Source organism: Stegostoma tigrinum, chromosome 31 (genome assembly GCF_030684315.1).
Source record: "Stegostoma tigrinum isolate sSteTig4 chromosome 31, sSteTig4.hap1, whole genome shotgun sequence".
Taxonomy (NCBI): domain Eukaryota; kingdom Metazoa; phylum Chordata; class Chondrichthyes; order Orectolobiformes; family Stegostomatidae; genus Stegostoma; species Stegostoma tigrinum.
Window position 1 is genome coordinate 7,154,705 of NC_081384.1, and position 25,108 is coordinate 7,179,812.

The 25,108-nt window shown below is 41.1% G+C and overlaps 1 long non-coding RNA gene and 1 other non-coding gene across 2 annotated transcripts; one reads left to right on the forward strand and one right to left on the reverse strand.

Annotated features, from left to right (window-relative positions):
• On the reverse strand, window positions 1-15,325 carry LOC125466132 (uncharacterized). The gene is made up of 3 exons (XR_007250387.2): window positions 15,132-15,325; window positions 3,164-3,317; window positions 1-481 (listed from the first exon to the last, which is right to left on the reverse strand). It is a non-coding gene; the product is annotated as an uncharacterized LOC125466132 (long non-coding RNA).
• A 316-nt stretch (window positions 15,326-15,641) lies between these two features.
• trnan-guu (transfer RNA asparagine (anticodon GUU)) lies at window positions 15,642-15,715 on the forward strand. Its single transcript has one exon. It is a non-coding gene; the product is annotated as a tRNA-Asn (tRNA).
• Window positions 15,716-25,108: the final 9,393 nt, after the last annotated feature.

The window sequence follows — 25,108 nt, forward strand, 5'->3', positions numbered from 1 at the left end:
TGTCGCACTAATGAAATCACAATTACCAACAGTCATAAACGTTACAATACAAATCTTTTTCGTGATTTCAGAAGTATCTGACAACTTGAGTTCAACTTTTTTTTTGTTTGATTGATGTGGGTGATGTTCCAAGACTGACAATAACAGGCACAAATACTGGGCAAGGGCAACCTTTAAAACCATACAGTTGTTTCGAATCTCCGACGACCATCCCGGCCCAAACCACCATCTCCCCCCAACTCAGAATAGAGGCAGTACAAATGCAGACCAAGATCATAAATGCAGCTGCTGTAAATTTGGGTCTCTCCATTCGAAAAGGACATCTAACAGACCCACATTTTGGGCACGCTGATAAAGACGATTAAAAGTCAATGTTTTGGAGTAGAAACAAAGGTTATTATTTGCGTTTGTACATAATTATTACCAGCCACAGAATAAACGATCCGGAGTCCGGAATAACCAACATTCTACCGAGTAAAACCTTTGTAGAGAATAGAAAAAAATGATGAAAGTAACACGAACAAAACATCTACTATTAACATGTTGCATAACTTTGATACAAAAGAAACAGTTTATATTTGTATGGCGCCTATCAGGACTCAAGAACACCACTATATGGCTTTACAGCGATTTGGGAAGTTTCAAAGTTCACTCACAGCTGAAGTTCAGAAACGGGCAGTCACGATGTGCACGCTATGCTCCCATAGGCAACAATGATATAGTGACCAGACATCTTTCTAAAAAAATGTCAATATGGGGATAAATATCAGCCTGAATTCCGAGTGAATTACTTTACTATTCTTTGAGATACAGTTAGATCTTGACGATACTCCCAGAAAGGGCAGAGGAAGACTGGAGTTAAACCTCTCAGCCAACAAACGGCGTTTGTCTCCAACAGTGTAGCACTCTGACAGAGCCTCTTTACGAAGTCTCAGCGCTCTGGTGTGGGCCTTCCAACCCAGATACAATGTTCTTTAAGGAAGGAAACTGCCATCCTTACCTGGTCTGGCCTACATGTGACTCCAGACCCAAAGCAATATGGTTGATTCTTAACTCCGCTCTGGGCAATTAGGGATGGGCAATAAATGCTGCCCAGCCAGCGACGCCCTCATCCAGTGAATGCATTTAACAAAATACAAATGTCACACTATTCACGAATAACACAGTGTGGAGCTGGAGGACCACAACAGGCCTGGTAGCATCAGAGGAGCAAGAAATTTGACGTTTCGGGTCGGGATTTCTGAAGAAGGGTCCCAACCCGAAACGTCCACTTTCCTGCTCCTCTGATGCTACCAGGCCTGTTGTTGTCCTCCAGCTCCACACTCTGTTATCTCTGACTCCAGCATCGGCAGTTCTTATTTTCTTACTGTTCAGGAAGCACGGTTTAATTTTAGAATTTATATTGGAAAAAAAACCCAAACTCTAGAGAGACAGACTACGCTGAGACTGAAAGTATATAAGAAAGAAGGAAAAAATAAAACTTTATTTTTAAATGCTGAATGATACCGGTCTCGGGTTTTAAGAATTTATCGACTGTGGGAGAAAGCATGGAATATAAAAGTGGAAGAACTCGTTGATGTAAAGTCATAAAAGAGTTTTTTTTAAGTTAAGCTTCGATGAGTTCAATGAGACTACTTGAATAGTATAATTATAATGTTGAATTCTTGAATGCTTCCCTTCATAACTGAAGTTACAATCAACTACTCTACAAATGTAATCGGTGATGACCTCCGCTCCACGTCCCGGTAAAATAGGCTAGATATTCACCACACTAACAAAACACAAATTGGGGAAATCAGACAGCTGCGGTTGAGCAAGGTGTGAGTAAAACTGCTCTGAGTAACGTTACAAGGAACAGGGGACGGTATAGAAATTTAAAGGGAAAATTGGCAATGTTTGCACAGTGACTCATAACGGATTGATCTTTACCTGTAGCATAAAGTACACAGCCAGACAGGACGATTTTAGAATGCGAGTCATGCCAGAGTGAGTGAGGCAGCGTACTAAAACCGTTGGGTTTTCACAAATTGATTTGAGAATAGGGCAGTTTGCCACAGAAGATTATTGTCCACTTTGTGGTTTGAATTGCCATTGCAATTGTATAGCGCCTGACGACCATTGAACATGCCAAAGTACTTCACACGAAATGAAACACTTTTCTGAAGAGTTGCTGTTATTCAATCTGCGATAGGCAGCAGGCAATTTGTACACAGCAAGGCAAGAACAGCCAAATAATTTTCTTTTGTGATGTTGAGTGAGTTGAATAAATGTTGGCCAGGATGACGCTCTCCTTTTCTTCCACATTGAGAGCCCAGAAGGCAGACAGGGGCTTATTTTAAACGTAATAAAATGTGAGGCTGGATGAGCACAGCAGGCCAAGCAGCATCTCAGGTGCTCCTGAGATGCTGCTTGGCCTGCTGTGTTCATCCAGCCTCACATTTTATTATCTTGGAATTCTCCAGCATCTGCAGTTCCCATTATCCCCGCTTATTTTAAACGTCTCTTCTAAAAGATGGCACCTCAGACGGCGGCGGCGCAGCACTGCCTCACTTTTACACTGGGTGGGTGGGGGGAGGGTCATAAATTTGGGTTCAGTCCCTGCTGTGAACCGCGAACTCGCGGCCATCTGAGAGAACGCAGCCAAAATGTTGCGCCAGTTGTGCAAAAGAATTTATCTTGGCTGTGTTCCATCCCTGTATTTGCCTTCTAGAGATAAGTGACCTTGCACGAAGTTGACACAGGAGGCAGCAAGGAAGGGGAAACACATGTTCATTCACGTAGTAAACGTTTTCACTTTAAATAAACTCGAGCTGCCAACGTCATTTTGTGAGTGAGGAAAGGCACAAGGCTTATCTATAGTCAGACCCACTTTCGAAACCCTTGCTCCTTAATAACACGTCGGATTGCGAGTTCCTTCTGTATAAACAATAGGTAGTAATGCAATATAAAAACCGAAAGAACTGCGGATGCTGTAAATCTGGAACAAGAACACAGTTGCTGGGAAAGCTCAGTTCTGAGGAAGGGTCACCAGACCCGAAACGTTAACTCTGTTTTCTCCTTCACAGATGCTGCAGACCTGCTGAGCTTTTCCAGCAACTTTGTTTTTGTGTCAGTAATGCAATAGTGCATAATGCTAAACCATAACTTCTTTATGTAATATTACCTTCTTAAAGAGGGAGATACTTCTCTGCCTTGCCTCAATACCTCCTCAACTTATTGACTGATATTTTTCGTAGCTTCTAATCATCGTCGGAATCAAAGTTATCGAGCAATAAAAAGCTGGAAGCGCCGGGGAAACTCAGCAGGTTTTGCTGCTCCTGCAGAGAGAGAGAAACAGAATTAACGTTTTCAGTCAATTAACCTTTCGTCAGCAGCTGGGTCAGGTGGTATTTATACTGGTGACAGTGAGTAGGGGAAACGGTCAACATTTTTTGTATGGATTGGTTCCAGCACAGCCAACACACTTTCAAACATGCACTGTTCTCGTTAGCACGCTATCCAGCATTTATCTCCTTCTGGACTTATCATAGCCAATTTCTTTGGTCTCTTTTTTTCCTTTCCGTCTCTATGCATTCTATTCCTCGTCCCCCCACCCCCCCCCCCCGACATCACCGTAAATGCCACCCTGTCCATAGATACTGCCAGGCCTGTGGAGTTTCTCCAGCACTTTCTATTTTTGTTTCGGATCTCCAGATCCGCAGTTCTGTGTTTTATCAAAGTTCCTAGGGTTTGCTGCTGCACCAGCTTAAACCCTCCCGCACCGAGAACGCTTGAAGATTCTGATGCTAGGCACACTTTCGCCAGGACAGTGAACTGTCAGATGCCTTACACTTTCCTAACGGTGGCAGTCATTTCCTCCAATCTGTGTTCTAGGGTGTGACTATGCGTTTTGAAAGAAAAATGCAAATTCGCACGAACACACACTTTATGAGTTTCCGGTCTGTTGCGAAAGGGGTATATCTCCGGCAGAGACCAGAAACTGTCTGTAGTCCAATAGCGTGAGTTTATTTCTTGATATGTAAGGAGTTAGTTTTATTCGTGTTGCGCACACAGAGTTATTTCTAGCAATAGGTACCAAAGGAATAAGATGAAGTATCATTTGATGTAGCTCTATTTCTTCTTCGGGCCCAATTACTAAGAAGCTTCCGTGTAAATGAACACTGGTCAGGACACTGCTGACAGAGACCTTTTGAACACATTTCTTCAAAAGCCTGAGCGCTTGCCACGCAAGAATGGAACAGCAGGCGCCAAAATAAAATCATTGCTGTATAAGATAACTCAGGTCAAAGGGTTTTAAAACTGCATGAGTCACAGAGAGTTAGTTCAATTAGATGTGATGGAGGGGACTAATCTCCCGAGATAACGGTTATGTTCTGCAGTGTAGCATCTTAATGAGATCAGATAACATGCCAAACAATTTCATATTATCATATGAGAGTGAGGCTGCGATTTGGATGTTGGTACCAGGTGGAAGATGCATTTTTTTAATATCCAGTTCTTTATAATAATAACGCTATTAACGCCGACGTTAGACCGGGTGTATTTCGGGATCATAATCACGACGCCAGTTTCCGTTTTGAGTCTTGCACCTCGAGTCGGTTGACCTTTCCCTACTTTTTGAAGAACTTGGATTATCGATGGAGGAATAAAGGACTTTTTTATCTGAGGGAGGGGCACAGTGTAGGTTATGATAATGGTTCGCAAATCTGAATACCAGGCGAAACCCTGCCAGCCAACATCCACAGGTATGTGAATGGGAAAATCACTATAACCTATTCCATAAATATTCATACGCAGGGAATGAAAAACAAGGTGGTAAGAAACTAGAACCGTCACGAAACAAATAGTTTTCGGCTCAGTCACCAGCCTCACAATCTGCAATTAGAATCAACGTGCCAATTGGAGGATTGCATTTTTAACTATGGTCACCCAGTGTATACTTTTTCACCATCATTTGTACAACACACACAATGCACATATCGTGCTTCTGGGTCATCAGCAATTGGGTAAATATAATGTCTTCCCAACAAACTATCATAATTTTAAGGCTCGGTAGGGTCATTATTTCGTTTTGGATTTTTAAGATTTAAGTTTACTGTTTAAGTCATAAAATAGAAGTGCAGTTGAAAGATCAGACTCAGAAGCATGTGAAAATGTTAAACATCAGATCTCACTATTTCCACATCGACTTTCCATCCGCACACCACCATCCCCACCCCCCGCTGCCCAGAAATTCCATGGTTTCATGACATCTCCACGGCAACAAAGATTATTAAAATATTTCAACTGGTAAGCCAATGGATTCAAACGTTCAAAAGCATTTGGTTGGATTTTAAGATGAAACCAGTTTCCCTGCCTTACCCATTTTTACAGAGGGTTCTGGTTACACAATGGTAGCGTCTCTATCTCTGAGCCTGGGGGGGTTCAAATCCCAACTCCAGAGGTGTGTAAAAACATCTCTGAACAGGGTGGTTAAGATGATTTACTCTTTATCATATATTTACGCTTATATCAGCAAATGCAAGCAGCAAAAGTACACATTAAACTTCAAAAATATTATACTTTACTCCTAACAAAAAAGTCATGTTAGTCGAAAGAAATTCGGTGCATCAGGCCAGCGCCGTGGTTTCCGACAGAGGGATGTCCTATCTAAGACCACGGTCCTGTTCTCTTCCTTTCTCCTCTACTTCAAACAGCTTTCCCTTAAATAATTCAATATTCTGAGGCAGAGAATCCCACGTTCTAATCACCTTATGTGTATTTCTTTTTTGTTTGCTTCTTCTTGGCTGTTTTTCCAGTTCACATGCCGTGGAACTTGTTGAGGAACAGTTGGAAATTTAATGGGAATATGTGTAATCTATTGGAAACGCCGTAATCGCCTTTACCACAATCATAAAACATTAACAGCAGTAATCACAAAGTGAACACAAAGCAATGCCAGTCAAATAATCCATATGGAAAAAGAAAATGTGTGGTTTGCATAGATACTAACGCTAGGTGAAAAATATGCTCGCAACGTATAAAAAATCGTTAAATTCTATGTTAAACTTGCAGTAAATTATGCGGTTACTCTCCATAAAGATTGTACATACAGTTCATTGGAAGCATCTGCAAGACCACTCGACTATGGTTAGAATAGGAGATCACATGGCGTGAAGGCTGTGTGGGACCACTAGCTGAACATCAGGCAATTAAATAGCGTACTATTAAGGGAACATACTTTACTTATTTAATCAACCTACACAGACATATCACAATCATACCTCTTAAAAAGAGACCAGAACAGAGGCCTCCTGGCTCAAAGGTAGAGACACTGCGACTATGCCATTGATGCCCCTTACATCTTGCTTCTTCAATATCCAACTCAAGTCATGCATTCATTGGCACTGTGGATAACAATAGAGTGCTCGACATCTTATTCCCTTCAAATCCAACGCGATGCAAACATTGAGAGGGATTTCAGTGATGTATTAGAGTGTGACAGGCAGTACCTATTCAATTAAAGGGAAGCGCCTCTAATGTCAGGTTTCATGATATCGACCACATTACCAAGTCTATATGAATCAATTTCAGCGAAGGTCCAGGTAGGTTATCAAAGTAACATTTTCAATTAAATTGGATGAATTTGTTAGCTGAGTTGCGTATTCCAAAAACCTCTTCTTTGTGACACGGCATTTCTCCAATTCTACCTCGTGATAACTGACTATTGGATGTCAAATTCAATTTCTTCAGGTACACATTGTCACGTACTCTCTATAGGCTGCCAGGAATTTAACTTTTAGTGGTTACACCACGGTAGATATGAAATCTTATTTTCAAACTCCTGCGCATTGCATCACGACCAGGTATAAAAGTGCTTCTTTGGCTAAAATTTTGCTTGTTCCACCAAAAGCTGCCGCTCTTAATTCTTGTTGCCTTCAAGAATACATCTTTGGAACACAAGAATTTATTGGGTCGGTATGAAATCTTCAATAGCTCGTAATTTGGACAACATTCCTATTAGTTCACAATTAAAACCAGTGTGTTCCAATTCCGGAGCCCAGGGGAGAACTTTCCTTGTTTTCCCCGAGACCCTGATAAAGTAACAGCCTCATTAGAAAGGCGAGTTATGATGGACGTTTGAAGAACTGAGTAATAATGCTTTGCCCTGGATCGACAATCAATGTTCCTAAAGGAAGCCAAGTGTCTATTTTAATGTTCTGGCATCTTAACAAGTGCTTACAAGCTGGAACATTCAAAGCATGTGAAAGCCATTAGTTTGTTGGGAATAAAAATAACTAACTTTGACATTTATAGCCATTAAATTTTGAAATTGACATTTTCATAAACTACCTGGGCCTTCGCGTAAACTGTTGTAAAAATCAAAAGATTCATATAGACTTGGTAATGTGGTCAATAACATGAAACCTGACAGTAGAGGCGCTTCCACTTAATTGAATAAGTACCTCTCAATGTTTGCATCAATATTCCTATTTTCGCGTTGGATTTGAAGGGAATAAGATGTCTAGCACTCTGTTGTTATCCACTGTGTTGTGGAAAGTAGGTATTTGGATCTGTTGCTGCACTTTGGAAACTTACACCTAAAATTAACGCTAATGACAGATTTATTGAAGTCAGTCAAAAGAGGCGCCTCGCAGACAGAGTCAATGTGCTGCATAACCGATTGTCACAAAAACAACCAATTTTACTCTATTCCAGTTATGTATAAGCGTGGTTGGGTGGGTCTTCGTGAATAGGTTACCTTTGGCATGATCATCCCTTTACCAGGGAATAAAAAAGTCCAATGGAAGAAGAAGCCAAAGAACGACAGATGCTGGAAATCAGAAACAAAAGCAGAAATTATTGGGAAAACTCGGCAGGTCTGGTAGCATCTGTGCAGAGAAAGCAGAGTTAAGTTGCAACTCCAGTGACCCTTCTTCAGAACTGTTCTTCAGGGGAAAAAAAGTATCCAGGACGCCAGTATTCGATGAAAAGCTTGTCAAACGTTTGCTTAATTCAGCTGTTCAGATATCCAACTGGAAGGGATTTGTTAGAGAGATTAAAGTGTATGTTACTCAGTCGAACTCACATGTCACTTACAATAAACAAAACATTCCATGCAACGTCTAAGTTTGAAACCCCAATAATATACAAACTAGTGTGAGTTGGTAGGTCAATTCCCCTCAGACAACGTGTGTAAGAACACTGGCCAAGTATAAGGACATTCGGCTCTTGAAATTCACCCACCTCTGTCATTGTAACATTGTACACACACTCATGCCTGAACATGTTTCCGTGCATGGTTAACCAATCACATAGCTTCACTAATCTTGCTTCCTTTGCAAACAAGATATCACAATTAGAATGGGAGATTCCAAACTTTTCTCTTTCAGAGATAAACCAACGAAGGATACACACCCAATTCCATTGAGCTATAACAGTCCCATGTTTGAACCTTCCTGTTTCAGTTTTACGGAATGTTGATATCCCAATTCCTACCTCAAACTTGTTTTGCCAATAGTTGAATTCCTTATCCACTTCCACTGGAACATCAAGAGTTGGGTTGAGCAATGTTGTGCAGTGAAAGGGGGCAGTTAGATCATTTAGACTGCCAGGCATTCATTCCACTTCCAAATATATTCCCACTGTTTCAGTGAGATCACATGGAAATGTGAGAACTTGGCATTGTCCCGGGTGTTATAAGTTCAACCGTCCGAGACCCAAGAGCAGATCAATCTGCACTTCTCGTCAGGTAGATCTCTCTTTTTGCGAGAACTGAGCAGTCTAAAGCCCAGCTGAAGTCTAGAGCCTGTGCTGGATCCAACAAACAAGAGTTACTGTCTCACAGGCGAACAGATCATGTACTGTAAAGCACGATGTTAGCCCAGGGACAGCCTCCAGCTCGCTAGCCTTCTCTGATGTGCTGACCAATTGTTTTTTTAATTGCAAGAACTTTTAAATAGACATCTACAATTATATAAAACATGTTTATACAGCCTAAACTCGGACACCGATCAGAGAACTGAACTCCACCTACTCAATAAGTCCATCCATTAATACTTTCTGACTCTAGCCATAAGCCAATGAAAAGCAGACAAAATGGCAGGTTAACGGAAAATTGCCTCTTCGTTTCCCAAGACCTGTTAACGTAGAAAATCCTTCCAATATTATCCACGCCCTAATTTCTATACAGTAACAAATTTTCACAAACTCTGAAATTTCAGTCCTGCCAACTCTACTAACATAATTTTACCGACACTAATCTTTGGATGTGTGTTTAAAAGTTTAAAGTTTAAAGACCTGATTCTTTCGCACTGAGTTCTACATGTATTTTTTAAGGATATTTGTAGATATTCAATACAGACAAGGAAACATTCACCATATTTTGCTACAGAGGTCTGATGTCGATACCGAAGGATGTTGACTGCATAATATTAGATATTGGGACGTTTTGCCATTATACGACATGACTTGGAGTTTTAAATTCTCAACTCACTTCGAATCTTGGACGAAAAGCTAATGATTGAAGCGGAGTACATGAACAGTGACTTATTTTGCTTTATAGAGAATAATTGCCGATTCCAATTGCGCATTCATCAGTGTGAAAGACGCACCTACGCGTTGATTTACGACTTTTGTATGCCGTTATAGGCTGCACGTTATTGGACATCTCTAGAGTACGTGGGACTTAAAGGCCTCCTCGCTCAGAGATAGGGACGTCATCACTGCATCACAAAATCCCATACCTTTTGACTTGTAGGATGTCGTGTACCTTGCAGGAGTTACTGAGCGGACAATAGAAACAATTGTCAAATTGCAACACATCTTTCCCAGCGATTCCATCAACAAGTACTTCAATAAACAAAGATTATTTCACCAACCTGGTTCTTCAATAGAGAGTTGAGGATTACGAAACAAATATAGAAAATGCTGGAGAAACTCAGCAGATCTTCTTCAGAACTTCAAATTTCTTCTGCTGAAGAACCGGACTCAAAACATTATCTCTCGTTCTCCCTCCAAGGGTGCTGCCAGACCTACTGAGCTTCTCCACGATTTTCTATATTGCTTTCAGATTTTCAGAAGTTGCCTTTATTATAGTTGCTGCCTCAGTCCAGCACAACGGCGTCATTGCTACTTTGTCAGCAAAGAACTTCTCTCCCCGCAGGCCAGTACAGTATCCACGTTTTGTAGATCTCGAGTATCCCATACTTTTGGGCAAGATTTTGTTCAGAGATGGGAGTCAGTGTTAGATCGGAAGCAATGATATAGAGCAATTATTTAATGATTGTCCTCAAACCTTATTGGGAGTTCGCAGCGCTATGTCTTCTGATTTGACTAAGGAGACCTGCTACTGTACTACCAAGCTTGCCCGGGATCCTTTCAAAAATCAATAAAAGCCACCCAAGGTGATGCAGACGGTTAATCTCCAAAATTGAACAGTTCAAAGGATTCAGCTCGAAAGAAAACGTACGGAATAGCAAATGATAAAAGTCATGAGCTCTCGCTTTAGGGCTTTTTCAGAGAGTAAATTGAGAAGCGAGGTAGATAATTGGACTGGCGACTATTAGCAACATTTCCTTCTCAGTTCTCAATTCATCCCCAAGGACAGCTACAAGGCAATCGCTTAGTTTATATAATCGCACACGACTGAGATGTTTCGTTTAGAAATAGTGCTAATTATAGGTCCCTTACAAATAGTATTTGATCTTCAATTCGCTATAAAGTAAATTGCGATTTGTCCTTCCGCCTTCAAAGGTGAGAATTTTAATGCATCTTTTATTCCATTGAGAAGTTAAGCAGCTGTTAATAATTATATGGACGAAGATGCAAAGCAAAATTTTTTTAAAAAATCGGGGAACCTTTACACTCAACAGAGTGGAAATTATATTAAAGTATAAAGGGAAATTAGGGAGATAGCCGAGAGACAAATAGAAGAATGTGTTGATATGATAAATATTTGAGTACAGCAGAGCCGAGCAACTTGTACATAATACAGTAAGGATAAAGTAGCCGTTGTCGAGAGCAGGTTTAACCTGAGGTGAGGGGAGGAACTTGAAAATGAGAATCGTTCATGACACCCTCAGCCGGTACAGGGAATTGAAAACACACTGCTAGCTTCACTTCGCATTGCAGACCGGCCAACGGAGCTAACCAACTACAATGCAGCAATTGCAGGGAGCATTGACAGACTGTACTTGCTGAAGAATGGCAATTCTACCAAGCCATGCCAAGCGGATTGTAACACTTCGTTTCTGACTAGGACTATTTGCCCCCTCCCCAAGTCAACACAGTTATTGCAACAACAACTCCCTATGGGTATTTTTTAAAAAGTGATGGGGAATAAAAGTTGGTGTAACAAGTGACACTCTCATCCTATGAATGTGTTTTCTTTAAAAAAAACCAATCAGCCCATTGAAAAGCCTAAAACCGAGGAAGCAGCAATTCTGTGAAAGTTGGAAAAATAAAGGAAATTCCTGAAAAACTGGAGAAACAGTCCGCGATGAATCTGAATTGTGACTCTCTCCACCGATGATGCCAGACCTGCTGAGGATTTTCTGCTGAAAGCAGAAAAAAAATGCTGGGGATCACAGCAGGTCAGGCAGCATCCGTGGAGAGAGAGAGAGCAAGCTAACCTTTCGAGTCTAAGTGACTCTTTAATTTCTTTCCCTCGAAGACCACCAGGTCGTGTTGCCTGTTCTCGGATCCTAACACCACTAGACTCTCCCTGTATCTTATCCCACTGTCTCAAATGAAGCTGGCAGCGCTGCGAACAAATTCAGCCTGGCCATGTCGATATCTGCAGTGGACTCCGGGCTAACCACTTGGCTGGTCGCTAGATCTCGGAACCTCGTCGCGCTGCCGCCACCTCGGTCAACGCAGGACAGATTCACGGCGAATTCGCAAACCAGCCAGCGGTGCTGGTTCTCTCATTTTTGTGGGATCATTCCGTGCACAATTTATCTGCTTCATTTCCGCTAAAGCAAACTATTTCCGCGTCGCATTATGAGGTGCCGTACAAATGCAGTTGCTTTCATTCTGATCCAGACTTTGCACGTGGAGTGATCTCGGTTTAGGCACCACACCTGGCGACGCGCTTTTGGTTTTCTGCTGAAACATGTGAACACAATAATAACAATAACAGCAACATAAATGGACCTAGACACGGCCAGCAACTGTCTCGAATGTTTCCTCTCAAGCTCGCGGTGTCCAGAGCGCTCAAAGAATTTGTCGGGTGATACGGAATTTGGCTGCGGGACGGACCACACATTCCGCAAAATGAGCGCCGAAGTCCTCAGATTTTTGTGGTCAAAAATGTTTCATGGACAGAGCGAAACTGTATGGCAAACGTTTCCCTCGCATTGCGGACATTTCCTGACGTTTTCTTATCTCCAGCCCCAGCTAATAAACATACGTTAAGTTTTTCCAAAACAAAAATTCTAGTGTTTTACGGGTTCAATGAGTGAGTCAGAAAATCTCTCCTCGATTCCAGAAGCGACTAATTCCAATGGTTTTCAGTTTAATCCACTTCTGGAAGTGACGAAGCGACCAATTAGGATTTGACAAGCCCCATCAACTACTCGTAATCTAGAGACGTCGATTTTTCTTTCATTCTGATATGATCGCATTTTATGAAAGAACGGTACAAGGTGGGCAAACAGAGGACAGAGATTTGCGATCATCGACAAAAAAAGGTCTAGGAAATATTAGGCGATCTTTAAAAAAAGTTATGATATTCTGGAATGTATTGCAAGTGGGAAATATGTTTAAGCTAAAATACAGACATGATTTAGATTTATAGAGCTCATATCAGAATCCCAGTGAAGTAGTAAATACAAAAATAGGTGTAAGACAATTTGCAGTAATGTGGAGGATTTAAATTTAGCCAATAATGGAAACTGCAGCGGAATTATTAACCTCCAAAAATAATATAGATAAATGCACCTCAAAATTGCAGGACTCCTGGCGGGGGGGGGGGGGGAAGTTGGATTCACGGCGAGGGACAAATTGAACAGCTCTCTGAAAGAGCCAGCACAGACTCTACGGGCCGAACAGCCTCTTTCTGCAATCGTAAAACCATTGAGTTCAGAAGTCAACGGACGTAAAATGCATCAAGTTCAGCTCGTTAATATAAGGTACTGATGCCCTTCATAGAAAATAATGGACAATGGGCCCAATGCAGGCTTGAAATGCTTTCACCAGAGCGACTCATTCTTCTGAGCTCATCGGTGGCAAACTGCGTTAAATTTGGCCGAAATTAGCCTTCTACAAACTGCCAACAACGCCGCTGAAAACCCACGTAAACTGGCAGATGATGAGTCCATAGTGATGTGAGTTGAGAGACCCTGGTAAATACATCAACCCAGATCACGTACGCATAACACTCGATGGGGCCCACTGCGTGGGTTCCACAATGTCATCCACCTCTTGTGCCCTTCAGCGTGAGATTGTTTCCTTTTCGGAGGCCACCTAGAACTGAAATGCAAAGCTCATTTCCATGTAGCTAAAAAAAATCCCTCGGACGACGATTTGCGGGTTTAGTTGTTTTTTTTCGCGGTCGGTTGAAATACGACACAGCCATTTCAGCAACAGAGTAGCGATTGGAGGCGAAACTGGGCTTTTAGTGGCACGGAGGAGGCGCGAGAGAGCGAGATACAAGGCAGAATGGTTAACATTTCCGCCGTTATCAGTAGATTTCTTTTTAAGGAAAAAGAAGTGTGAACTGAAAATAGGTCGAAAAGGCACTGAGCAGTAAAGAGCAATCACAGAAAAAACGAGGCGGGCGTCAAGAATTACACAAGGTGGAGTAAAAGTCCCATATAAACAGATTTTCGCCCTTCATAAAATGGAATTCAATGGAGAGTCATGAGATAATCTGTGCCTAACTACATTCTATTTTCAGACTGAATTTTAAAATTACATTTTTATGCAGGTGCGAATGGTTTGTTTTGCAGATTGATGGGTTTTTGTGGTCTTTTGATCGCAGGTAGCAAGAAAACATGACATCAGCTGAAGCGAGCATGTGTGTGTTTGTCCTGAAAGATTTCTTCAATGTTACTAAGTACAGGTACTTGGGGGTTTAATGCGAGGCCCAGGAATATCACCAGGGCAGCCATGATGACGATTCATGATGTAGCACGCATCTGGCGAAATGCTTAATGCTCGAACCGAAATTCAGGATTGAGAAATGTTCCAAGCGCCTGTTTTACACGTGCTTAGTAAGGTAGCGATATATTTAAAGTAAAATATATACATTATGTTCAATTATAGAACTCGTATCAGAATACTAGTGAAGTAGTCAGCAGAAAAATAGGTGTAAGACAAGTTGCGCTAATATGGAGGGAATTAAATTTGACCAATAATGGAAACAGTGCACCCATATTCCAATTGAGATTCCGATTAAAGCGACTGCGGACCACGCCGAGTATTAAAACGTACAATTCTGGTGGGGGAGGGGGGAACACAATGATTCCGTATTTTTTTTCACCTCTCGAAGAGCATGAATCAGGAATGTCGTTGCAATAATTATTTAGGGCATTATTTTGTAGCTTTACTCTCCACCTACTGTCAGTGATCAACTTGCTAGGTTATTAAATTCAAAGAAATGGAATTAGAAGATACAATGCTTTCAGTCACAATCCGGAATGAGTAATTACAATGAGAAACCGATTGCAGATGCTTTTTTAGGCTGCAGCCCGTGGAATCTATTACCTTTACCATTCAGCCAATTATCTCCCCTCCCCCAACAGGCAGATTCATTTCCATCAGCTGAGCAACCCGATCTGTCTGCAGCCGCCGGCTGATTGACAGCTGCAACCGGGCTTTTGCTGGTTTCCTGTTAACCATTTGATGCCTCAGGAAAATAATGCAAAAACAACCCCACTGCAATTTCCCCATCCCCCCCATCGTAGAATCGCAAGCACATCATGTTCTGTGAGATATTTTACTTTCATGTTGTGTTTCCAAAATACAAATTTGACAACACAAACACGTAATCCAGGGCAAAGTTCTACAATGTATTCACCTAATTCTGGACAAATCGCAGGGCAAGACGCTTGGGTTTTCGATTTAAAATCGTAAATCTACACGAAAGAATTGCAAATGAGTTATGAACAGAAAAACAATTGTCTGTTGTTTATAATTAAGTGACTTACTGTTGCTGTTGGAATTTGCTTGACAATCCATATTCATATTTAAAAACATGCTGAAAGGAGGATTATATCCCATGTGGTTTTATCTGCTACGTGACATTTTTCGCAGACTTTAGGCAACATTAATATAAAACAGCGAGACAAGAGCTGCAAAACTGCATCATGATACGATCATTCTTGTTGCAAGTTGCATGTCGCCCTTGCAACGACTCATTATACCTGCTGATTCCTACCAAATCATGAGATGTGCAGGATTTGGGCACAGAATACATGTGAATCCTAACTGCACCGCGCGTCAGAAAAGCTGGAACCTTCACACGGTTGCCGAAAGAGTTAATGCGACATGCAATATTTAAATGTGCGACCATTGAGCGTAATCTCCTTTCTTGTTATTTCTGGACTTTTGTCTTTTTCCCCATGCATTCAATACTAAAGCAAACACCCATTCAGGAAAACGTAAAGGCCAACATAAAATCTACTTCAGCAACAGAACTGGCGGATGGTTGTCAGTCAGTCTCTGTGGCGCAATCGGTTAGCGCGTTCGGCTGTTAACCGAAAGGTTGGTGGTTCGAGCCCACCCAGGGACGTTGTGTTTTGTTTTTCTCGCTACTCGTTCTACAGGAAAAAAATTCTAATCTTCTTTCCTTTTCATTCCACAATTTGTTTTTACATTTCAAAATAATGCTTAGAAAAATTACAGAGAAGGAAAGACTTCATTAATCTCTTCCATTGAATTCTGCTGGCTTGGTTGCTGGGAGACGAGGCAACTTAACAGAAGTGTATTTACATATTAATATTTTAATTAATATTTATATTTACAGGATGCATCCTTACTATAAGCGTTAATTAGGAAATGTTAAAATATTAAATTATTTTCTTAGAAATTATTTAATTATTCAATTAATTGTATGCATTCGAAGCCGCAGCATTTTTATTTTCTGTTTACTCTCTTGTTCTCTCCTGGATCATTAATATAGTCTCAAGGCATATTTCAAATTACCGTTCGATTTATTCAATGGGAAGAGTCTGGCGTTTATGGACGCTGCATCTCACGATGACTGTCAGCACAGCGGCTGTTTTAAAAATATATTCCCCCACCCAAATTCTAATTCCGCAATTGCAAAATTTCTAAAACGTGACCATTTTTAAGAGGCCAGAGTTTGAAGATGTTATACCTTTGGTGCATTTTCTTTTATTTCTCAGCCTCTCGCACCCCCACCACCTATTCAATCTCTATATGCGTTGTCCATCTCTTGAAGTCGAGACTTGGCATTAAAAAAAACAAAAATTCTTCAAACGTTGATTATTGTACCCTACATCCAAGCACAGCCATTTTGAAACTGCCTTGAGAAAATATGCTCACAAAGGCTGCCTGGCACCAAATTTTGTGCCATAGATCTGGGTTTTTCTTTGTCTCGCGGACAGCGTTTCAGGCGTTGGGGGCTTTCACAAATAATGCAACTTCATTTTGACTCAATTACAGTCTTGTTTGGACATCCAAATATTTTTGTGTGCACCATGAATGAAGTGTCTATTACTTGCCTTTACATGATCTCAAACTGCATCCAAACCAAATGCCAAGTGAACCCGATTAGCTGTTAGTATAATGCAGTGATTTCTGATCAAATTTAATGGGTTGCCTTTTACAGACTTTTTAAATTAGTTGATTATAGCTTGATCTTCATGCACTTACTAGGATCCAGTGCTCTGCTCAATGTTTTTATTACTGCACCTCAATGCAATAGGTATTTCTTTCACTGCTACGTTTATTTAACTGGAGCGTCATTCTGAGACCTGTATCAAACAGCGCCTATTACTTTGCTCGACGGCGTGTATATTGCCAAATTTTAAGGGCCTGTTTCTATAGATCGAGTGCATCTTTTAAAAGAAAAATCAGATTACTACAGCCTGTTTTAACCTGCAGAATGTGTTCTATTTTAGTTCATTGAAATAATGAGTAGATACCTGTCATTTCTCAGGCATGGTGACGCTATGGTCACTTATCAAAGCTCGCTACTTTAGCAAATCGGCCCGAGTCCATATACATCTAATACTGTACATCAATGTACATGCTAATATTACAGATTACTTAGAACATATCATGCTGTTTATTATGATATTTCAAAGCAGTATGACTGATTACGTTGCATTGTCATTGTAGGGATAATTCCAAGTGCTACAAACTTGTATTATTAACATAATCATCATTATTGTTATAAGCTGGCACAAATTGCTACATTGTATTCAGTGTTTATCACAGTGTCGAATACAGTATGTACACAATTACTGCGAATTGGGATCTGTCAACAATAGCGCTGATTTAATGGCCTGTCAGTCATAAAGTCTAGTGAACATCATTTATTTTAAAGTCAAACCTATTTCAGAATTCCTGGCCTTTTTTGTATTGGCGCGATATTGGTGAACTATCGCCTAGTGATAAACCTCTGAAATCACTTTTTTCAAGATTTTGTTTTAAGCATCGTCTGTGACAATGTGTTATGCTAAAGATACACATCAGCTGAAACTACTACTGAATATCCAATAGTGCATTTTCTGGAGGCGAAGATATGTAAAGTGTAGTACAGACTATCAAGGGTTTGTAATTACTATGTTGCAATTGTAAATGTTCACTATATTAAACAATGTTATCTACTTTTGTAAATGCATGTGTTTAACCTGTGTGAATACATTCACTTGCCTGGCTTCATTCCTTCAACCTGATTGAATTAGCGTTCAGTCTGCCTCTTTGTCAAACGTTAAATTCCATTTATTTACACAGACTGTCAGTCAAGCGAATATGTTAAGGAAGTAAGTACGATATCCAAGTGAAAATTTAAAAGATTCAACAATAAAACGTTTATCGTCACCGAGTACGCAAATTAACAAGCAGGGTTTACATTTTGCCGTGGATTGGGTCTTAGTGAGCTGGTATGCAACTTTTCTAATATCCCAAGTATTCAGAACATTATACGCCTACTAAGTTCTTTGTGAGGAGTGCCTCAAGATAACATTTCAGATCAAAAAACGATGAATCCAGTAAGTTGTATATTAAATACAAAACATGTATCATTTTTTAATTTTGTGGAAAACCATATCCGAACGTTGATAAAGATCCCGTTTCTCTCCATATTATTGATGCAAGAAAACGCTCCACAATTTTTAACTTTAGCAGTCACAAGAAGTTAAATCAAGTATTTTACTGCTTCTTGAGTTTGTTTTCTTTCCAGATTAATCTCCCTGAGTTTGCAAGCGTATTAAATAAGTTCCGTTTTCCAATAATATCAAGATGTGTACATAGCCTAACAATTAGATTCAAATCAATTCAAAAAGATTGAGAATGTGAAATATTCTCCTTTTCCCAACTGCATCAGACCATTGGCTAATTCACATATTTGAAAGAATAAGATTGAAGAAAGGAACTGATGGCAGAAAAAGAAAAAGAAAGATATAGAGAAAATCCATTGTCGCCCAAAATTACATCAATTAAGTTTCTAATCACTTAGAAGAAAGGAATGGGGGGAAATCATCTCTGTATATATCCTTAACCCCGATTGAATTGTGTTAGTATCTAGGTTAGCAAAATGGCAGACCCAGGTTAAATTTGGTTTATGATTTTAGGTTTGTTCCTTGCAATGGATGATAGAGCAAAGAAGTTATTCTATAATGTTCTGGAACATTTGACTTGATACCAACGCAGTTATACAAATGGCTTTATTTCAATGACTGCCTTATAACGTTTTTATTCTGCTATTCTTTTTCCTTAGAAATCGTTTGAATTTCGAACACTTTCATGAACTATAGAGTCCTTATTTTATGTCCGATTGTGCATAATAATTATCCCAGTCCCTTCTTATAAAAAAAAGAAAGGTGTATTGAATGTTTTCGCCGTACAGTTTGTATGCATGCTGTTTGCAATGGTTGGAGTCTGGAGATATTGCAACGTTCCGATATATATCAAATATTTCATCTTTGGATATGATAGTTATAATTAAACATGGGTAGTTAATATTTTCAGCGAACTATTGACATATTACGATCACAGGGAACCTGCTAGCATCATCCTCCGCTCAAAGAGACGCGGTGAAATAGGTTAGTGCAGGTGAGCAGCTTAAAACATAAATGGACAAGAGCTGCCAGTTTGTGAGTTTGCTGTTGTCCTTATGTGCGAAAGAAAGCGAATAAGATAGATCGATAGATAGATAGATCGATCGATAGCTAGATCGATAGATAGATAGGTAGATAGATAGATAGGTAGATAGATAGGTACTTAAGTACGTCAAAAAGATAATCAGAAAACGAGATAGGCAGAGATAGAGTAACAGATCAATAAGAAAGAAGGGGTTGGTTAAAGAAAACCAAATATATACCAACAGAGAGGCAACGGTAAAGAAAAGGAAAAAAAAAACGGACAGACAGAAAGGGTATGATTGACAGAGAGGGAGAAAAAGAGCCAAATACAGTACAGGGGAACAAAGACAGATGGAGACAGTCACATACAGTGAGACAGAGGGAAGGGGCCAACAGATAGACAGGGAAATGGAGAGTAAATGAGAGACAGGAGACGGATAACTAGGGTGAGGGGCAGGGAGGGACAAAGACTGGTTTTCTGCTCGCTCCTTCTGCATCATTCGGACATGAGCACAGTTTAACTTTCACGGCGTTCTGGTGATTTCGTTCCACCCGCAGCTATCATGTACATCGATCTGTTTCTCCGGTTAGTGATAATGAGATTTAACCCCATCTGACATCTTCTGCCTTCCGTCTGCTTGCTATATTCTTTCTGTTCCCTATTTTCTAAAAAAAAAGTCTTTCCACCAACGCGTGAAAGGCAATGAATGGTCGCAGATTAGCAGAAGCAGTGCAGCCATATTACCATAAATATATTCTCAAATACTGGACAATCGTTCAAACCCCACGAACGCAAATATCAGGCGTATTTCCCGAACGATTTTAAGCAAGCATATTTTTTGCCAAAATACTTGCAACACTAGTATTATACATATAATAAACACAGATTTATGCGTAATCATTGAGCATAGAAGTGCTTGTGAGTGTGTGTGTGAGTGCGTGTGTGTGCACTGGTTGTGAGGGTTGATACATTGCTTTCACTAATGTGACACAGCCTCTTGTCCTCCCTCTCTCCCGTTTCTTTGTTTCACGTAGCTATTATCTCCACGCCATCTATCTCTGTCTCTCATGTTTTCCACTCTCTCCATCTCTCTCGCGCCTTCCCCCCTCCCCACTCCCTCTTGATGGGTAAAGCTGGGGTGGGGGTCGGTTGGTGGTAGTGGGGGAATCGCATTTATGCGGGGGCGAGGAAACCTCAAGGACATGCTGACAATAAGAACGAAATTCCTTTTTCCAGAATTGCGCAGCACCCATTCTGAGGAATCGATCTATTGATTAGCAATGGCTAACTGACTCATTGCTGATTTCTTCTGAATAAACACAGGGATGGAGAGAGTGTGCATGCAGTAAAATACACATTGGTGCATACATTACATGATTTAGTGAGGAAATCGGCCTGTAGTGCTTTACTATAAGCATATTCATTTATTTTAGATTATTGTCAACCATACATTATAATAAGAAATTTAGATGATGCCGCATTTGCGATAAGGCATCGGGATAATAAGAGATATTAATTGTCTGTTATGCATACGGTTTTCTATGGAATGAACTGGATGTCTAATGACACGTGCTGGCTATTTTGACTGTCTGGATCCATACTATCTCCATTGCCCGCACAGCTGAACGGTGAGGACAGCGCCGATCGATATATCCTCTGCTATTAGAGAGGCGACAGAAGGGAGCATATGTCACCGTGGGAGACACTGGCAGCCTGCGAACAAAAGAACACTATTCCAGGCAGGAAAGACGCGGTTACTTAGCAACAGCCAGCCGCCCAGTTTTCCCCAAAGCTGGAGTGCTCTCTGCTGGTTGGGAACAGAATCAATACAATCAAAGCAGGGCGGCGATTTAATCACACATCAGGCCAATGGACATCATGCTTGGCAGCGAGGAAGCCTTGGAGCTGAACGGCTGCTGGGGGAGGGGGATGGATAGATATTTCATAGCGCATTTTTAAATTAAAAAACAACAAATATTCCTGGACTATTGATGTTGCTGGCTGAGCCAGTATTAACTGCCCGAAACGTCAGCCTCCCTGCTCCTCTGACGCTGCTTGGCCAGCTGTGTTCGTCCAGCTCTACACCTTGTTATCGCAGACTCTCCAGCATCTGCCGTTCCCACTATCTCTGCCACTTGAATTGACTGGGCCCATTTCTCAGATGGCAGTTTGGAGTCAACCACATTGCTATGGGTCTAAAGTCACATGTAAACCAGACTTGGTAAGCATGGCAGATTTCCTCCTCTAAAGGACATTAGTGAACGGGATGGGGTTTAACAATAATTGACAATGGTTACATTAGGCTAGTTTCTAATACCAGACATTTTATTGATTCAAATTTCACCATCTGCCATGGTAGGATTCAAACCAGTGCCCCCAGAGCGTAGACCTGGGATTGTGGATTACTAGATCAGTGATCCTCTGAACTAGTATACCATTAACCACTCCCCTTAAAAGAACATGAAAGTCCAATTGAGAAGACTACTGAAGTGGAAGGAAATGGTTTAGAGGGAGTGTAGTTTTCCCTACGTGTGGGTGATTTTCAAGTTGGCAATAGTGTTGGTTAATTTTTTTGTGTGTCCATATTTTGCCATTTCTTCTTTATAAAGTGGGAAGTGTGTGTTTCGGCTCTCACCCTCGCCGTCTATCTTTTTCACCCATTCATCAGATGACTACGATGTTCTAATAACCGAAAGAACTGCAGGCACTGGAAATCAGAAACGAAAACAGAAATTTCCGCAAAAAAGAATCTCGGCTCTTCCGGCAGCATCTGTGGAGCGAAATCATTTCTGGGGAAGGGCTACTGGACCCGAAATGTGAACTGAATTCTCTCCACAGATGCTGCCCGAGGAGCTGAGCTTTTTCCAGCAATTTTTTTCTTTGTTTCTGATTTTTGTTTCTGAGCTGAGCTTTTTTAGCAATTTCCGATGCAATGATGTTACGTTTCCTTAGACAGCAATGCCGGGCGGTGCACGGGTAATCTGACAAACCCCCACAGTAACAGGTCGGAGTTCAGGACACTAACAGTCCCGTGTTAAAGGCTGCATCGTCACAGAAAGGCATCGCGGTCTTCAAATCCGGTGGCAACTATTCTGAGGAAGGGTCACAGGGCCCGAAACGTTAACTCTGTTTTCTCCTCCACAGATGCTGCCAGACCTGCTCAGCTTTTCCAGCAACTTTGTTTTTGTTCCGGTGGCAACTGACTTGGGAGGATCGACTCCATGCCACTGTTGCTTTGTGGTTCATTTGGAAGTTTCTGTAGTGCTTTTCTCATTGTATTCGACAGGCTTATTCATAAAATACTTCATTGCGGTGGCTTCATTTCAACTCCCTTTGTAAATCCAGACCTCACTTTTTCTAGTGTCTCTCCTGTGGGCTTCCTGCCATGTCCCATTATGTCTCCTTAGTCGATCCTAATAGCCTCCAGAACGAACTTACAGGTACAGCGATCCTTAGCTTTGCTTACGAACGAGAAATGCCAACAATGTCTCTTCAGGCATTTGATTTTCAACGTCCCTTTTTTTATTTTCCGACTAAACCGGTAACCTTAAATTCACGCTTACATCTACATGCACATTGCTGTGATGCGACCCAAGGTTTTGGACACCCGAAGGATTGAACTTGGTCGGTGCTATTTACCAGACCCGCGCTTTCCCATTTTGTTTAGTTGAAAGATTCAAATAGATTAATTCCCTGTATGGTGCTTTTTTTTTAGAAATGAGCGATACTCAATACTTGGAAATATCGTAAATACAGAGAAGGTATGAACTTCGAAGAACATGAATAGCTGGTGGAATAGAAAAATGAGAGATAACACAGAATGGAGCCGGAGGCTCAGTCTCCGGCATCGGCAGTTCTTACTATCTCCAAATGCGAGATGCGTTTTCATGAAGGGCTGTTTGAGGTGATTGATTTTGCTCGCAAGAACAATTAGAGGCAATATCACACAGAGGATGATTGTAAAGGGTGGGGGGGGGGTGGTGGGCGGTGGTGTAGGATCAGATAAACCTAGGATTATGTGCTCAAATTATTGCAAGGCCCAGAGCAGGTTATGAATACAGCTTATAAAGCGAATAAAGTTAATAAAGACCAGATGATGGGCTTTGTCAATAGGAGCATGGAGTATAAAAACTAGGAGATTATGATGAACCCATGTTAAACACTTACCCAGCCTCAACTGGAATATTGTGAAGTTTTGGAGTAATGTCATGTAGGACTCAAAACATCAACTCTGTTTCTCGCTCCATAAGTGCCACCAGACCTGTTCGGGTCCTTCACAACCGCCACCCCATCATCTCCCGATTTAATTTTATATCTCCAGCAGCGAGAGTATTTTGGCTTTACTTGTGTTTTTTAAAAAAATTCTTTTGCTGAAGTGAGTGTCGCTGGCAAAGTCTGCATGTGTTATCAATCCCACGCTGCCCTTGAACTGAGGGGCTTGCTAAGCCATTTCGTGGTCAAATGCATTACTGTTGACCTGTAGTCACATGCACTTTCCTTAGAGCAGGGTAGGGACATTCTTGATTGCCAAGGGAGGGTGAAAGATGCAGGAATGTAGAGTTGTGGTTAATATGAGATCAGACAGGAATTTATTGAACCTCGGAGCAGGCTAGAAGGGCCAATTGGCTTACTGTTGTTCCTCGTTCGTATGTTGACTAAGTTGGGTAAGGATGGCAGATTTCCTTTCCTTAAGGACATTAGTGAATCAGATGTGCTTTCAATGATAGCTTCCATCACTATTTCTAGCCTTGGTTTATATTCCAGATCCATTCATTCCAGCAGCTGCTCTCGTGGAATTTGAACCCATGTCCGCAAGGCCTTAGCCTGGGCCTATTCTTCTTAGAGAAGGGAAGATTAAGAGGAGCATTGAAAGTAATGCACAAAGTGGTTAGGGTCTGTCAGGCGCTGCTTGAGAGTATAGTGAAGCCAGATTCAACGTGCCTTTCAAAAGAGAATTGCCCGATAATCTGAAGACACTAAACGTTTGGGGCTACGGAAGAAAGGCGAGGGGAAGGTAGTGTTGTGACAATTGCGCGAAGTTGTAGTTTGAGTGTTGTAAGTTTTTGAGGAATCGAACAGTGGAAACGACAAAAAAAACGATGGAAGTGACGACAAAAATCTGGAAAGAGAGAGGGTTTCGCAGTAAAATTAACGAAATCACATATTTCTCGGACTCTGCAGAGCACAGCCAATGAATCAGTACCATTTTTCCTTGATCTACACTAGAGTGATCTCAAATCTGTCAAAAATCATTCATTCTTCCTACAGTGAAAGATTCCTATTCCTCCATCGACCAAATGCAAGTCATTTCACAAAATTAAAGAGATGTGTCAAATATCAAAGAAACTGAACATTCATCCCTGAAAGCAAATAATTCGTCAATGCTTGCATGTAAAAGTGAGGAATAAGCTCTTAAAATAAGTGGCATGTTAAGAGTAAAACATTACGTGCTGGCCTTTGTCATGAATTCATTGAGAGTATAACATCGACACAGTTTGACTTATCAAGGTGTAAACGGAGCTGAAGAGTCTAGGCCCGAAACGTCAGTTTTTGTGCTCCTGAGACGCTGCTTGACCTGCTGTGTTCATCCAGCTCCACACTTTATTATCTTGGCAACCTACTTCCTCTGTTGTCCATGTCAACCAAGCTTTTGGGGCCTCGGTGACACAGAGAGCAACAGAGACTGGGCAGCTCTTGGAGGAAATGTCACGATTTCAAGCGTGGCGTCATTGCTTTTCAATTTCCTCGTGTCGGGGCATTTGACGAAGAAAGAAACAGATTTGCAATTGTCTAAACGGAAAGTAGACGGCAGGGAAGAGTGAGCTACGGTATGGTTCTAGTTACCTAAGCC